Here is a 15372-nt window from a genome sequence, read left to right as displayed (position 1 = left end):
CAAAAATTGCCCTTAATGTACCAATCAGAATGCCCAGAGGTTTGGGCCTCGGTACATCCAATCACCAATCAGTCAGTGGTATCTGAGTGCTACTCTCCACCTACAAAGTCCTGTTAAGGTCACATTTTCTTCAAGAGGCCTTCCAATTAAACCTCTTTTCCCCAGCTCGCTCTTCTTCTGCATCATCTATATGCTTGGATTTTGTGACCTCTGGACAGGTGATATTTGTCCCATTCCCCAACCCCCCAGCACTTTTTTATGGTATTTGTTTCAGCGCTCACTCTGTGCCAGGCCCTGTTCTCAGAGCTGAAGTAGATACAAAGTAATCCGGTTGGACACAGTCCGTGTCTCACAGGGGCTCACAGTCTTAAACCCCATTTTACAGATGATGTAATAGAGATACAGAGAAGTGAAGTGATTTGCCCAACATCACACAGCAGACAAGTGGTGGACTGGGATTAGAAGTCAGTCCTTTTGACTCCCAGGGCCATGCTCTATCCACTGGGCCATGCTGCTTCTGAACATATCTTTAGATTATATATTATAGATTATTAATTCACATTAATGTTTGTTTCCCCCTCTATACTGCAAGCCCGTTAGGGGCAGGGAATGTGTCTGCTAATTCTGTTATATCATACTCTCCTAAACACTTAGTATGGTGCGCTGCATCTAGTAAACGCTCAGTAAATACCATTGATTAATTGATCAATTGCAGAGTACTGTACAAGATTACAACATAACAGAATTAGCAGACATTCCCTCCCCATATTAAGTTTACAGTCTATAGGAGTCAGACATATAAATAATTTATAGTTTAAAGATATACATAAGTGCTGTGGGGTTGAGTACAGTGCTCTGCACACAGTGAGTGCTCAGTAAATACCATGGATTGATTGAGGGTGGGGCGAAAATCAAATGCTCAAAGGCCACAGATCCAAGTACGCAGAAGATACAGACGGTTGAGCAAACTGGGGAAAAGAGCTTAATCTGGGAAGGCCTCTTGGAGGAGATGTGACCTTAATAATGCTTTGAAGGTGGGGAGAGTGGTGGTCTAGTTAGATATGGTGGGGAAGGGTACAAGAGGTGAAATGCACGGCTGTTTAGCATCCAATGTATAATATCTTTACTTTTCTGCTTCCTGCAATTAGAGAGAAGCAAATGGAGAGAGGGTAACAACTGAGGTAATTGGGTTCATAATTTACAGCCAGATATTAGAGAAGCTGTTTGGTGTCTATGTATTAAACATGTCAGGGCAAAATGGTTTTTGTGAAAAATTATCCTGCCAATTTGGAAGCGAAAACTGCATTAGGATAAAGACTATGATGGGATGAGAAAAATATTAGAAAAATAGAGTGCTAGTTAGGTTTCCAAATGGAATTGTCTCCCTCTGCATACTTGTTCAGAATTGATGAAAGCTTGGCTTTTCTGAAAATGTACTGTGTACTCTCACTTAAACTATAAATCTTCTGATCCTGAAGTTCAGTGAGAGCACTCTCTGGGACTACTGATAAGAACTCTTTATATTTCTTTTTTGAGTTGTGAGGAAAATATAATTATACCACGTTCTTCATACTACAGTCAACACTACCAGAAAGAAATCAGAGCCATCTCACAAGGGATTGTAAAATGGAGCTGATAAAAAGAACCACAGAACATGCCTTATAAATCCACTAATGCAATTTTACAATTCACATATTTTAAATCATCAATCCCAAAAGATCTTATACAACAAAATATCCAACATGCCACTGTCCTATCTTGTCAATTTCTCCACATTTGAGAGTATTTCCTTGTAGTAGACATATGATAGATTGCCACAATATCAGCACATGACGTTTACAGAAAGTACTAAAGTATTTAATACCATCATTATCCCAGCTGGCAGGTATGCAGAGGGCCCTCATCCTCTGCCTCAGTAGAAAAAAAATGCCCTTTATTTAATGGTCAGGATTCTAAATAATTTGCAGCTCTAAAATAGCATTTGCTCCCCACTTTAAAGTTTCAGAATGGCATTTTATAAGTGCTTATCATGTGCCAAACACTATTAAGTGTAGGGGTAAATGAAGATAATCACATCTTGGTTGTTTTATCAGTGCGTCAAGAAAAAATCTCTGTGGTCTCATGTTCTCCAGAGGAATGGTTGACATGATCTCAGCTGGTACCCATGGGATAAAAAACATGGTTCTGTTTTCTAGTATCTGTCAAATGAGAATTAGCATCCGACTGGACAAAACCTAGAAATAGGAAAGTTGGCCACTTTCCTTGAGGAAACTTCTTATGCCATCGAGTCATTTTCGACCTATTGTGACACCATGGGACACATCTTTCCCAGAACACCCCGCTTTCCATCTGCAATCGTTCTGGTAGTGGATCCAGAGGGTTTTCTTGGTAAAAATATGGAAATGATTTACCATTGCCTCCTTCCACATGATAAACTTGAGCTCTCCACCCTGGACTCTCTCCCATGCTGCTGCTTCTAAGCATGGGTGAGTTTTTTGATTTTGTAGCAGATTGCCTTCCACTCACTAGCCACTGGCCAAGCTAGAATGGAATGGGTAGGCCTCTGCTTGACTCACCCTCCCATAGCCGAGTCTGGTAGAGTACTGGAAACTCTCCACGTATGACCCTGAGAGGAGTTGAGGAGAATAAAATCAGCTTTTTGCCACTGCTGCTTGCTGTTCTGGATCTCCATTATGGAAGTGAGGAAAAGGAAACACATTAGAGGTGGTTACTGAATTATTCATCTTTCTTCCTCCAAAGTGAATGACTAGTTCCTTTGAGTGGTTTAACCGAAAGGAGGGGATTCGGAAGCTCGAGTCACTTAACTTCTCTGAGCCTCAGTTGCCTCATCCGTAAAAGGGGAATTAAATACCTGTTCTCCCTCTGTGAAACCTGTGTTGGGCAAGGACTGTGTTTGAACTGGTGATTCTGTATCTTCCCCAGGGCTTAGCCCAGATTTTAGCTCAGAGTAAGTACTTAACAAGTACTTCAATTAGTATTATTAGTACTCAGTTTTTCTCTGAACAAGCCATTTTCTCTGAACAATCAGGCTGTTGGTAGCCATCCAATCCTTTCTTGATAAGATAACTACTCAAAGGCCCAAAGGGGAGAGATCAAAATTCAGGCCCTTAGTTCATTACACAACTTTATGAAGTTTCAGAATCCTTAGAACATGCTAAAAGGGTACCTTTAATCTCACAGTCTCTCTCTCTCTTCTCTCTCTCTCTGTCTCTCTCTCCCTCTCATGCACGCATGCAGTTAAGTAGTTGCCTCTCATTCTGAGGATTACAGTAATGTTGGTAACATTTTTGTAATGTGGACTACAAGAACTGTGTGGACAAGGACTTAAATAGCAACCTATATTGAAAGTGGCCTAGTACAGAGAATCACAGTGCCTAGTGATAAGAGGCCAAGTGGCAGAGTCAGAGGACCTGCTTCTCTTTCTGCTCGGCCATTTGCCTGCAGTGTATCTGGGTGAGTAACTTCCTTGTTCCTTAATTTCCTCATCTGTAAAAATGGGGATTCAATACCTGTTCTTCCACTCCTCAAGATTAGTGAGCCCCATTAAGGTCTGTGTCTATCCTAACTTGTATCTATGTCCAGGCTAAAGTACAGTGCTCGGCACACAGTATGTGCTTAACAAATGCCATAAATATACTCTCCTTTGAAATGTGTGCCTTCACCATTAATTCTGCACTCCCCAAACCTGATTCTAGATTTCGCGTCTGGAGAGCTTTCTTGCCTTCTTTCCCTGCCCTCTTGTCAAGCACCGCTATAAAACAAAACAAAAAAAGATGACATGCTTGACTCTGGCCCCCTATTGCTACAGAATCTCTCCAGATGCTCCACTACCATATCCAATCAAGATCATCTTATAATAAAGCTGCCTAGCAAATGCTAAAATGATTTTCTCACAATGTCGATTTCCCATGCCGGCTGCTTAGAAGGGATTTTGATTCCATAGTAGCATTGTGTGGGTTAACGTATTCCTTTTTTTTTTTTTATAGAAAGATGTTGTCATTAAACACTTAGTACAGTGTTTTGCACAAAGGAACTGCTGGGTAGATGCAAGAGAATTAATCAGAGAGTCTCTGTTTCATACAGGGCTGAATTAATCTATGAGATAGGATTACAAGTATTTTTTTTTTTTAAATGGTATCTGTTACCATTTACTATGTGTCAACACTTGTCCCAAGTCCTGGGTAGATACAAGTAAATTAGGTTGGACATGGTTGCTGTTCCCGCACGGGCTTTCCAGTCTAAGTATCTTAATCCCATTTAATAAGGTGAGGAGTTTAGGGCCAGCGAGGTTCAGTGACTTCTCCAAGGTCCTACAGAAGATGAGTTGCAGAGCTGGAATTGGAACCCAGGCCTCTCAACTCCCAGTCCTGTTCTTCTCTCCACAAGGTCATGTTGACTCAGTTTTTAAAGAGTTTTCCTTGTAATGGAGCAGGTACCTCCAGAAAATGGATTCCAAAAACCAACTGATTGTTACTTTTAGAAGTGTGACTTAGCCAGGATTGGAAAAAAAAGTATTACAATTATAAGCACGTACAACATAAAACATGAAGGAAACATGCCATTGTAGTTATAGTGGTCTTGACATAAGCTATTTTTCTTAATATAATTGATCTTTACTGGAAAAGTCAATACACAGTTGGCATTAGTTACTTTTTGAAATTCACATTTAATTCATATTTAGGCAAAAACAGGTTGAAGGCAGCAGAAAGGCTGAGAAGACTAGGATGGATAGAGGCCACTGGTATAGTATGATGGTCATTGATGACCTTAGGAAGCAGCATGGTTAGTGGATAGAGCAAGGGCCTGGGAGTCAGAAGATCTTGGGTTCTAATCCTGGCTCTGCCTCTTGTCTACTGTGTGACCTTGACAAGTCACTTCACTTTTCTGTGCCTCACTTACCTCATTTGTAAAATGGGAGTTAAAACTGTGAGTCATATGTGGGACAGGAACTGTGTCCAACCCGATTTTGCTTGTATCCACCCCAGTGCTTAGTACAGTGCCTGACACATAAGTGCTTAACAAATACCATTATTATTATTAAAGAGGGCAGGCTCCATTGAGTAGAGGGGGTGGAGCCAGATTGCAGGATGTCGAGGCGAAAGTTGAAAGAGGGAAGTAGAGGCAGTGAGAGTGGACAACTCTATTCAGGCATATGGAGAGGAATGAGAGGAGGAGATGGGTCGATTAATAGGAGGGAACCGTGGGGTCAAGGCAGGGGACGTTTTGGGGAGCGGAGACGTGGGCCTGCTTGAAGGAGTGGGGAAGGAGCCATTGGAGAGCGAACAGTTGAAAGTGGAAGACAGGGAGGGAAGAAAGACGGGGACAGTTTCTCTTACCACTAAAGTCACTTGTCCTTCAAGAAAACCCTCCCAGACTAACACCTCATTTTCCCACCCTATTTGTCCTCCCAAATGCCCCACCTAGGCACTTGGATCTTAGAAGCAGCATGGTTTAATGGAAAGAGATTGGGCTTGGGAGTCAGAGGATGTGGGTTCTAATCCTGTCTCTGCCACTTGTCTGCTGTGTGATCTTGGGCAAGTCATTTAACTTCTCCGGCCTCAGTGCACCTCATTTGCTAAATAGGGATGAAGTGTGAGCCCTACGTGGGACAACCTGATTACCTCGTATCTACTCTATGTGCTTAGAACAGTGCTTGGCACACAGTAAGCACTTAACAAATACTGTAATTATTATTATCCATCATCTGTACTTCCTAAATCACTTATGTACAGTCCTGCACCACATACCTACATACCCTTATACTTCACCATTTCCCCTTATCTCTAATTCATTTAGAGAAGCAGTGCTGGAACAGTGGAAAGAGCCAGGGCTTGGGAGTCAGAGTTCATGGGTTTCGAATCCTGGCTCTGCCACTTGTCAGCTGGTGTGACTGTGGGCAAGTCCACTTAACTTCTCTGTGCCTCAGTTCCCTCATCTGTTAAAATGGGGATCTACTGTGAGTCTCATGTGGGACAACCTGATTACCCTGGATCTACCCCAGTGCTTAGAACAGTGCTCTGCATATAGTAAGCACTTAGCAAATACCAACATTATTATTATTTTTGATATCTGCCTCCTGTCAAGACTACCAGCTTCTTCAAGGGCAGGGTTAGTGTCTGCCAACTCTATAGTACTGCACTTTTCCAACCTCTTAGTACAATCCTCAGTCCACACCGTTGACTGATTATCACTTGCTCTTTGTTTTTTGTCCTATAATAATAATACTGGTATTTATTAAGCACTTACTATGTGCCAAGCACTGTTTCTAAGCACTGGAGTAGGTACAAGGTATTCAGATTGTCCCATGTGGGGCTCATTCTTAATCCCCATTTTCCCGATGAGGTAAGTTGAGGCACAGAGAAGTGACGTGACATGCCCAAAGTCACACAGCTGACAAAAAGTGGAGTTGGGATTAGAACCCATAACCTCTGACTCCCAAGCCCGTGCTCTTTCCACTAAGGGACACTGCTTCTCTGAGTATACTGAGTATAATTAAACTGAACCTATAGTTCCTGCTTCTCATTATTAAGATTACTCATCACACCCACATCGGAGGCCATGGGGGAGATGGGGGGGAAAGGAGGGTTGGCAGGGAGGGAGATCTCAGAAGGGGCAGCACCCACATCTGGGTCATTAAGATCCTATAAGGAAATTCTGTCCTGCTGCTTATTCATTCATTCCATTCAATAGTATTTATTGAGCGCTTACTATGTGCAGAGCACTGTACTAAGCGCTTGGGATGAACAAGGTCAGGCAACAGATAGAGACAGTCCCTGCCGTTTGAGCGGGCTTACGGTCTAATCGGGGGAGATGGGACGGACAAGAACAATGGCAATAAATAGAGTCAAGGGGAAGAACATCTCGTAAAAACAATGGCAACTAAATAGAATCGAGGCGATGTACAATTCATTAACAAAATAAATAGGGGTAATGGAAATATATACAGTCGATGCGGACGAGTACAGTGCTGTGGGGATGGGAAGGAAGAGGTGGAGGAGCAGAGGGAAAAGGGGAAAAAGAGGTTTAGCTGCGGAGAGGTAAAGGGGGGTGGCAGAGGGAGTAGAGGGAGAAGGGGAGCTCAGTCTGGGAAGGCCTCTTGGAGGAGGTGAGTTTTAAGTGCTTATTGGTATTGCAGTGTGCTCGTACACTTTATTTGAGCACAAATTTGAGAAGCAATGTGGCCTACTGGGAAAAACATGGGCCTGGGAGTCAGAGAATCTTCATTTTTAATCCCAGCTCTGCCCTGAATCTGCTGTGTGACCTTGTGCAAGTCATTTAACTTCTCTGAGCCTCAATTCTCTCATCTGTAAAATGGAGTTTAAATCCTACTTCCTCCTACTTATAGTGTGAGCCCCATGTGGGACAGGGACCTTGTCTATCCTGATTACCTTACATCTACCTCACCACGTAGAACAGTGGTTTTATTGAGAAGCAGCATGGCTTAGTGGATAGAGCGCAGGCCTGGGAGTCTGAAGGGCATGGGTTCATTCATTCATTCAATAGTATTTATTGAGCGCTTACTATGTGCAGAGCACTGTACTAAGCGCTTGGAATGAACAAGTCGGCAACAGATAGACAGTCCCTGCCGTTTGACGGGCTTACAGTCTAATCGGGGGAGACGGACAGACAAGAACAATGGCAATAAACAGCATCGAGGGGAAGAACATCTCGTAAAAAACCGATGGCAACTAAATAGAATCAAGGCGATGTACAATTCATTAACAAAATAAATAGGGTAACGAAAATATATACAGTCGAGCGGACGAGTACAGTGCTGTGGGGATGGGAAGGGAGAGGTGGAGGAGCAGAGGGAAAAGGGGAAAATGAGGCTTTAGCTGCGGAGAGGTAAAGGGGGGATGGCAGAGGGAGTAGAGGGGGAAGAGGAGCTCAGTCTGGGAAGGCCTCTTGGAGGAGGTGATTTTTAAGTAAGGTTTTGAAGAGGGAAAGAGAATCAGTTTGGCGGAGGTGAGGAGGGAGGGCGTTCCAGGACCGCGGGAGGACGTGACCCAGGAGTCGACGGCGGGATAGGCGAGACCGAGGGACGGTGAGGAGGTGGGCGGCGGAGGAGCGGAGCGTGCGGGGGTGGGTGGTAGAAAGAGAGAAGGGAGGAAGGTAGGAAGGGGCAAGGTGATGGAGAGCCTTGAAGCCTAGAGTGAGGAGTTTTGTTTGGAGCGGGAGGTCGATAGGCAACCACTGGAGTTGTTTAAGAAGGGGAGTGACGTGCCCAGATCGTTTCTGCGGGAAGATGAGCCGGGCAGCGGGAGTGAAGAATAGACCGGAGCGGGGCGAGAGAGGAGGAAGGGAGGTCAGAGAGAAGGCTGACACGGTAGTCTAGCCGGGATATAACGAGAAGCCCGTAACAGTAAGGTAGCCGTTTGGGTGGAGAGGAAAGGCGGATCTTGGCGATATTGTAGAGGTGAAACCGGCAGGTCTCGGTAACGGATAGGATGTGTGGGGTGAATGAGAGGGACGAGTCAAGGATGACACCGAGATCGCGGGCCCGAGAGACGGGAAGGACGGTCGTGCCATCCACGGTGATAGGGAAGTCTGGGAGAGGACCGGGTTTGGGAGGGAAGATGAGGAGCTCAGTCTTGCTCATGTTGAGTTTTAGGTGGCGGGCCGACATCCAGGTGGAGACGTCCCGGAGGCAGGAGGAGATTGCGAGCCCGAAGGGAGGGGGAGAGGACAGGGGCGGAGATGTAGATCTGCGTGTCATCTGCGTAGAGATGGTAGTCAAAGCCGTGAGAGCGGATGAGTTCACCGAGGGAGTGAGTGTAAATGGAGAACAGAAGAGGGCCAAGAACTGACCCTTGAGGAACTCCGACAGTTAAAGGATGGGAGGGGGAGGAGGCTCCAGCGAAGGAGACCTAGAATGACCGCCAGAGAGGTAAGAGGAGAACCGGGAGAGGACAGAGTCCGTGAAGCCAAGGTGAGATAAGGTATGGAGGAGGAGGGGGATGGTCGACAGTGTCAAAGGCAGCAGAGAGGTCAAGGAGGATCAGAATGGAGTAGGAGCCATTGGATTTGGCAAGAAGGAGGTCACGGGTGACCTTAGAGAGAGCGGTCTCGGTAGAGTGGAGGGGACGGAAGCCAGATTGGAGGGGGTCTGGGAAGAGAATGGGAGTTAAGGAATTCTAAGCAGCGATTGTAGACGACTCGTTCTAGGATTTGGAAAGGAAGGGTAGTAGGGAGATAGGACGATAACTGGAGGGGGAAGTGGGGGTCAAGAGTGGGTTTTTTTAGGATGGGGGAGATGTGGGCATGTTTGAAGGCAGAGGGGAAGGCATGGGTTCTAATCCTGATCCGCCACGTGTCTGCTGTGTGATCTTGGGCAAATCACTTCACTTTGCTGTGCCTGTTACCTCATCTGTAAAATGAGGATTGAGACTGTGAGACCTTCATGGGACAGGGATTATGCTCAACTCCATTTGCTTGAATCCACCCCAGCTCTTAATACAGTGAGTGGCACATAGTAAGCATTTAACAAATACCATCATCATTACATAGTAAGTGTTTAACAAGAACCATCATTATTATTGTTAAATTACAATTGAAAAAAGTCCAAGTAGTTTGAATAAAGAATATAAAATATTTCCACCATACCTTTCCTCCCCATTTTTCTGAAAGTTTGTTTTAGACTGGACATCCAGGATTTATTGAAAAATCTCCACCAATGATTAAGAATAAATAACTATGCATTGTAACTTTGTGTTTCTTTGGACACATTTTCCCCTATGCCTAGCTCTATCTCTGCCTCAAATCTCCCTTTAGGAGCCAGAAAAAATCTTGCTCTAACTCTACGGAATACTAACTGAAGAGTTTATGTATTCATTTTAACTGGCTCCACAAACACTTCTTTCATCTCTCACCTCTTATCTTTGCTTCAGATTCTTCTGAATTCGTTAAGAAATGACCTTTTATTTTTACATTTAACTAATTCATCAGTAATAACATAGCACATTGAAAATATCCAATAGAATGTCAGGAAAGTGATTTCTAAAGAGTATCCTTGTCATTGTTTTAAGGTCCCTTTTTTCAGGATGTGAATAATTGAGCTCATTGAAACACTTGATAATCAGACAATCATTCATTCAATAGTATTTATTGAGTGCTTACTATGTGCAGAGCACTGTACTAAGCGCTAGGAATGTACAAATCGGTAGCAGATAGAGACAGTCCCTGCCCTTTGACAGGTTTATACTTTAATCGGGGGTTACAGTCTAATCAGATTACAGTCTGATTACAGACTGTAATCTGATTACAGTCAATTGATCAAAAAAAATCAGTCCATGGAATTTATTGGGTGCTTTCAGAGTGCAGAGCACTGTACTAAGCATGTGGGAGAGTACAAGAGAACTGGTCTTCACATTCCTGGCCAAATTATTATTCAATCCAACACAGAGGCCTGCTGCATTAATCTATGAAAGGTATACCAAGTTGATGGGTTTGGACCTTGCCCACAAAAATCCCGCAGTGAAAGAGGATGGTATGTCATTCCTTCATTCAATCCTTATTGAGAGCTTACTGTGTGCAGAGCACTGTACGTAATGCTTGGGAGGGTACAACACAATAATATAACAGACAAATTCACTGCCCACAATGAGTTTACAGTCTAGAGGGGGAGACAGACATTAATACAAATAAATGACAGATATAGACATAAGTGCTGTGGGAGTGGGGATAATAATAATGTTAGTATTTAAGCGCTTACTATAAGCAGAGCACTGTTCTAAGTGCTGGGTAGATCCAGGGTAATCAGGTTGTCCACGTGAGGCTAACAGTTAATCCCCATTTTACAGATGAGGGAACTGAGGCCCAGAGAAGTGAAGTGACTTGCCCACAGTCACCCCAGCTGACAAGTGGCGGAGCCGGGATTCGAACCATGACCCCCGGCTCCTAAGCCTGAGCTCTTTCCACTGAGCCACGCTAATGAAGGGAGCAAGTCAGGGCGACACAGAAGGGAGTGGGAGAAGAGGGAAGGAGGGTTTAGTCAGGGAAGACCTCTTGGAGGAGATGAGCCTTCAGTACCACATTGAAGGAGGGGGAGGGTAATTGTCTGTCGGATATGAGATGGCTTCCAGGCCAGAGACAGGATGTGGGCAAAAGGTCGGCAATGAGATAGACGAGCTCAAGCTACAGAGAGAAGGTTAACATGGGTTCAAATCCCAGCTCCACTCTTGTCAGCTGTGTGAAATTGGGCAAATCACTCAACTTCTCTGTGCCTCAGTTACCTCATCTGTAAAATGGACATTAAGACTGTGAGCCCATGTGGGACAACCTGATCACCTTGTATCCTCCCCAGTGCTTAGAACAGTGCTTTGCACATAGTGCTTAAATGTCATCATTATTATTTATTGTTACTGAATGAGTAAAGCATATGGGCTAAGTTGTAGTAGGAACAAGGTGAGGTGGGAGAGGGCAAGGAGATGGGATGCTTTAAAGTGATGAGGAGTTTCTGTTTGATGTGGAGGTGGAAGGGCAACCACTGGAAGTTCTTGGGGAGTAGGAGTGGCCTGAACTTTTCAGTAGTAAAATGATCAGGACAGCAGAGTGAAGTAGGAACTGGAGTTGGGAGAGACAGGAGGGAGGGAGGTCAGAAAGGAGACTTATACAGTAATCAAGGACGGAGAGGGTAAGTGGTTGGATTAATGTTGTAGCAGATTGGATAAGAAAAGAAAGGGCCATGTTGTGAAGTTGAACTGACAGGATTTAGTGATGGATAGTGAATATATACTAGTAAATAACTATAGTAATACTAATATTTATTAAGCACTTACTATGTGCCAAGCACTGTTTTAAGTGGTGGGGTAGATACAAGTTCATCAAGTTGGACGCAGTCCCTGTCCCACATGGGGCTCACAGTCTAAGAAGGAGGGAGCAAGATTTCATCTCCATTTTACAGCTGAGGTAACTGAGGCACAGAGAAGTTCAGTGACTTGCCCAAGGTCACACAAGCAGACCCATACAGATTTTGAATTAGAACTCAGGTTCTCTGACTCCGGGCCATTAGTCTTTCCTCTAGGCCACACTCATTCCGTCTTAAGTAATTGGAGCCTGAAAGGTATGGTTTCAGGAATGAAAGAGAAAGATAGAAACATGTTGAAAATAAGAAATTACATGAAACATATGTGAAACTGATAGCTGAGAAGTCAATCATTGAGAGGGGTTTTCTATTACCCACTAATGCACCTAGATTAGTAATTTTATAACCATTCAGTAATTTCCATGAATTATGAAACCGCACAAATAAGGAAGCATCTTTCTTAAAACAATTATATTGCATGAAAGGATGGACTCTCAGGGTTGTTTCCATCCCTACTTTGAAAAGAAATCTTCAATTTGAAATTTAAGCAGCGATCAAGTGTCAGGGCATTTTTGCAATGCAAAGTAATTTATTTCCTTCCGGGTAAATCCTGGAAAATTATTTTACTCTTGCTCTCATACTTGAGAGGCGGTAGGGCCTAGTGGTCCGAGCAAAAGGCCGGGGTGGCAGAAATATGAAGCTGATCCAAGCTCTGTAACAATTTTTCTCTTCATTTCCTCATCTGCAAAAAAAGGGATTATTAAGAGACACCACTGCACATCACAGCGGTTTTGGGTGGATTAACTAATTATTGTAGAAGTGTGGTGAGAAAAGGTAAAGAGCTCCATAAATGCTCAATATTATTACTAAACTCCTGTGTTTAAGAGCCATGTCAAAACCCAGCTCAATTTTGATAGGGAAGCCAATAAACTGATAGCAAGTTTCTACTAACGGCCCGATATAATTGAACTCATGCTCCTCGAAAATTCAATTATAAGCTCTTCTAACAAAAATTGGATGTAATCCTCTCTCCTTATTCCCAAACACCTCATGCCTGCATTCTTCATGCATATTCTACATTTCTGGGTGACAGGAGGTTACTAATTTCTTCAGTAATAGGCACATACTATTCATTATTGATTATAGATTCAGGAAAAAATATGCAGAAATTCAATTTTCTTACTCAACTCAGCTCTAAGTGTCATCATTTGTTGACTTGTTTTCTCCATTATAGATTTTAGTTAAGCCTTATTTTTTTTTCCATTTGAGCTCTGAGGATTGATAAATAGGTAGCTCAAGGATATTAGTTACTCATTCCAGTTTACCATGACACCTGCCTCTCTCTTCAGGAACTCTGACAGGAACAGGAAAAAGCAGCTATTTTAGCAATTTAGGGAGTTTAGTTCAGTAGTAATAATATAAACAGTGGCAAATATTTCCCACTCTTTGCTATTTTCATTCTAGAACCTTATCACACTCTAAATATTAGTTATTTGGGTAAAAGGTATTTTTCGGCGGGTTTTTGGAAAAATACATTTTTACCTTGGTAGTATACTCACAGCCTTATGTTCCCTGGCTATTATTTCTGTTAGACAAGTAAGGGGTCGTGGGTTTGTGGCACTTTGTAAGCTCAACCTTGATGTTTTTCTCTGAGTTTCGACAGAGGCGATGGTTATGGCTCCAGTTCTGGAGATGAAACTTCATTCTTTGATATACTGCGGACTGTCCCTCGCAACATGTGAACACAGAAAATGAAAAATGAGTCTATAATGTGATGAAGTGAAATGAAATTCCTGATTGGTGGCAGGCCAGAGGGGGTTTCCAGGGCACAGAGAAATGGACAGATGTAAAAAGCAAGTTTTGGGGATGAAATTATTCATTTATTCATTATTTCAATCTATTTTGTATGAAGCGCTGGCCTAAGTGCTTGGGAGAGTACAATCTAGCAATAAATAGACACATTCTCTGCCCACAACATGTTTCTGTGACTCTCTATTTCATTGAATAATCGTCTATCCCCTCTTTCTCTTCAGCTTATATTCACTACCAGACCTAGGCAAACAGTATCTCTGCTCTGACCAAGACATATCATGCCAGAGAAATGGCAACATGTCTGACTAGTAGTCTGACTTTATATAGTATTTAGCATTTGGCTGAATTCCTACTATGTCCCAGTATGCTCACTTCACTCCTCTATTGCCAACCTACTCACTGTACCTCATTCTCATCTATCTCACCGCTGACACTTTGCCCATGCCCTGGATCTGGTCTGGAACTTCCTCCCTCTTTGTATCTGACAGACCTTCACTCTCCCCGCCTCAAGGGTTATTAAAATCACATCTCCTCCAAGAGGCCTTCCCTGACTAAGCTCTCATTTCCCTTACTCTCTTTCCCGTCTGCATTGTCCTTGCACTAGGATACGTACCGTGTACTTATCCGTAATTTATTTTGATGTCTGTCTCCTCCTCTAGACTGTAAACTCACTGGGGTCAGGAAAAGGGTCTACCGACTCTGTTGTATTGTGCTTTTCCAAGTGCTTAGTACATTGCTCTGCACAGAATAAGTGCTCACTAAGTATCACTGACATATAGTAAATGCTTACTTAAATATTTGGAGAAGGTACAAGATAATCGGCTCAGACACAGTCCACGTTCCACATGTTGCTGACAGCCTCTGAGCCAGGGAGAGCATGTATCTTATTCCTGTTTTACAGATGAGGATACTGAGGGCCAGGAAAGTTATGTAACTTGCCCAAGGTCACACAGCAGGGAGAGTTAGGACTCGAAACCAAGCTTCCTAACTTCCTCTGTTTTGTACTTGCCACTAGACCACACTGAACGTGAGTCAAATGAAAGTAGAAGAAAACAGGTGATTATATGCTTAGCATCAGTCAATCAATCGGTGACATTGACTGAGTCCTTACTGAGTGGGAGAGCACAATGTAGTAGAGTTGGGTAGACATGATCCCTGCCCTCAAGAAGCTTGCAGTCTAATGGGGGAGAGACAGACTTTTGCACTAGGAGCTCTACCATTTGGACCCTTGATAGTCAACCCACCCCCAGCCCTACTTTTTATGCCCACAGTCATAAATTATTTATTTATACTAATGTTTGTCTCCCCCTCTAGACACTAAGCTCTTTGTGTCCGAAGAAACTGTCTACCAACTCTGATGTTCTCCCAGGTTCATCGTACAGTGTGCTCAGCACTCATTAAATGCCAATGATTGATTAATTAAAATAAATAATAATATCTCCTCTCCCTACCCCTAATAGACTGTAAAGCTCTCCTCTAGACTAAACTCACTGTGGGCAGAGAACATGTCTACCAACTCTATTATGTTATAATATTATATTGTACTCTCCCAAGCCCTTTGTACAGTGCTCAGCACACTATAAATGCTCAATAAATTCCATCGATTGATATGTAGCATTAGAATGTTCCGTAACAAAAATTCTGTGCTCTATACGCATTAGTCTTAACAAATACCAACATTATTATTATTATTAGTCCTCAATAAATATGATTGATAGTGCTCTGTACACAACATG

General features: G+C 43.2%; 1 protein-coding gene and 1 non-coding gene across 3 annotated transcripts in view; one reads left to right on the top strand and one right to left on the bottom strand.

Annotated features, from left to right (window-relative positions):
* Positions 1–15372, top strand: part of TAFA2 (TAFA chemokine like family member 2) — a 453170-nt gene that overhangs the window by 101076 nt on the left and 336722 nt on the right. The window lies entirely within an intron of this gene.
* On the bottom strand, positions 2500–2636 carry LOC114809874. The gene has a single exon (XR_003757646.1). It is a non-coding gene; the product is annotated as a small nucleolar RNA SNORA7 (small nucleolar RNA).

Source organism: Ornithorhynchus anatinus, chromosome 2 (assembly GCF_004115215.2).
Source record: "Ornithorhynchus anatinus isolate Pmale09 chromosome 2, mOrnAna1.pri.v4, whole genome shotgun sequence".
Taxonomy (NCBI): Eukaryota; Metazoa; Chordata; class Mammalia; order Monotremata; family Ornithorhynchidae; genus Ornithorhynchus; species Ornithorhynchus anatinus.
The sequence above is the reverse complement of the archived record's forward strand: the minus strand, read 5'-3'. Positions and strand labels throughout refer to the sequence as shown.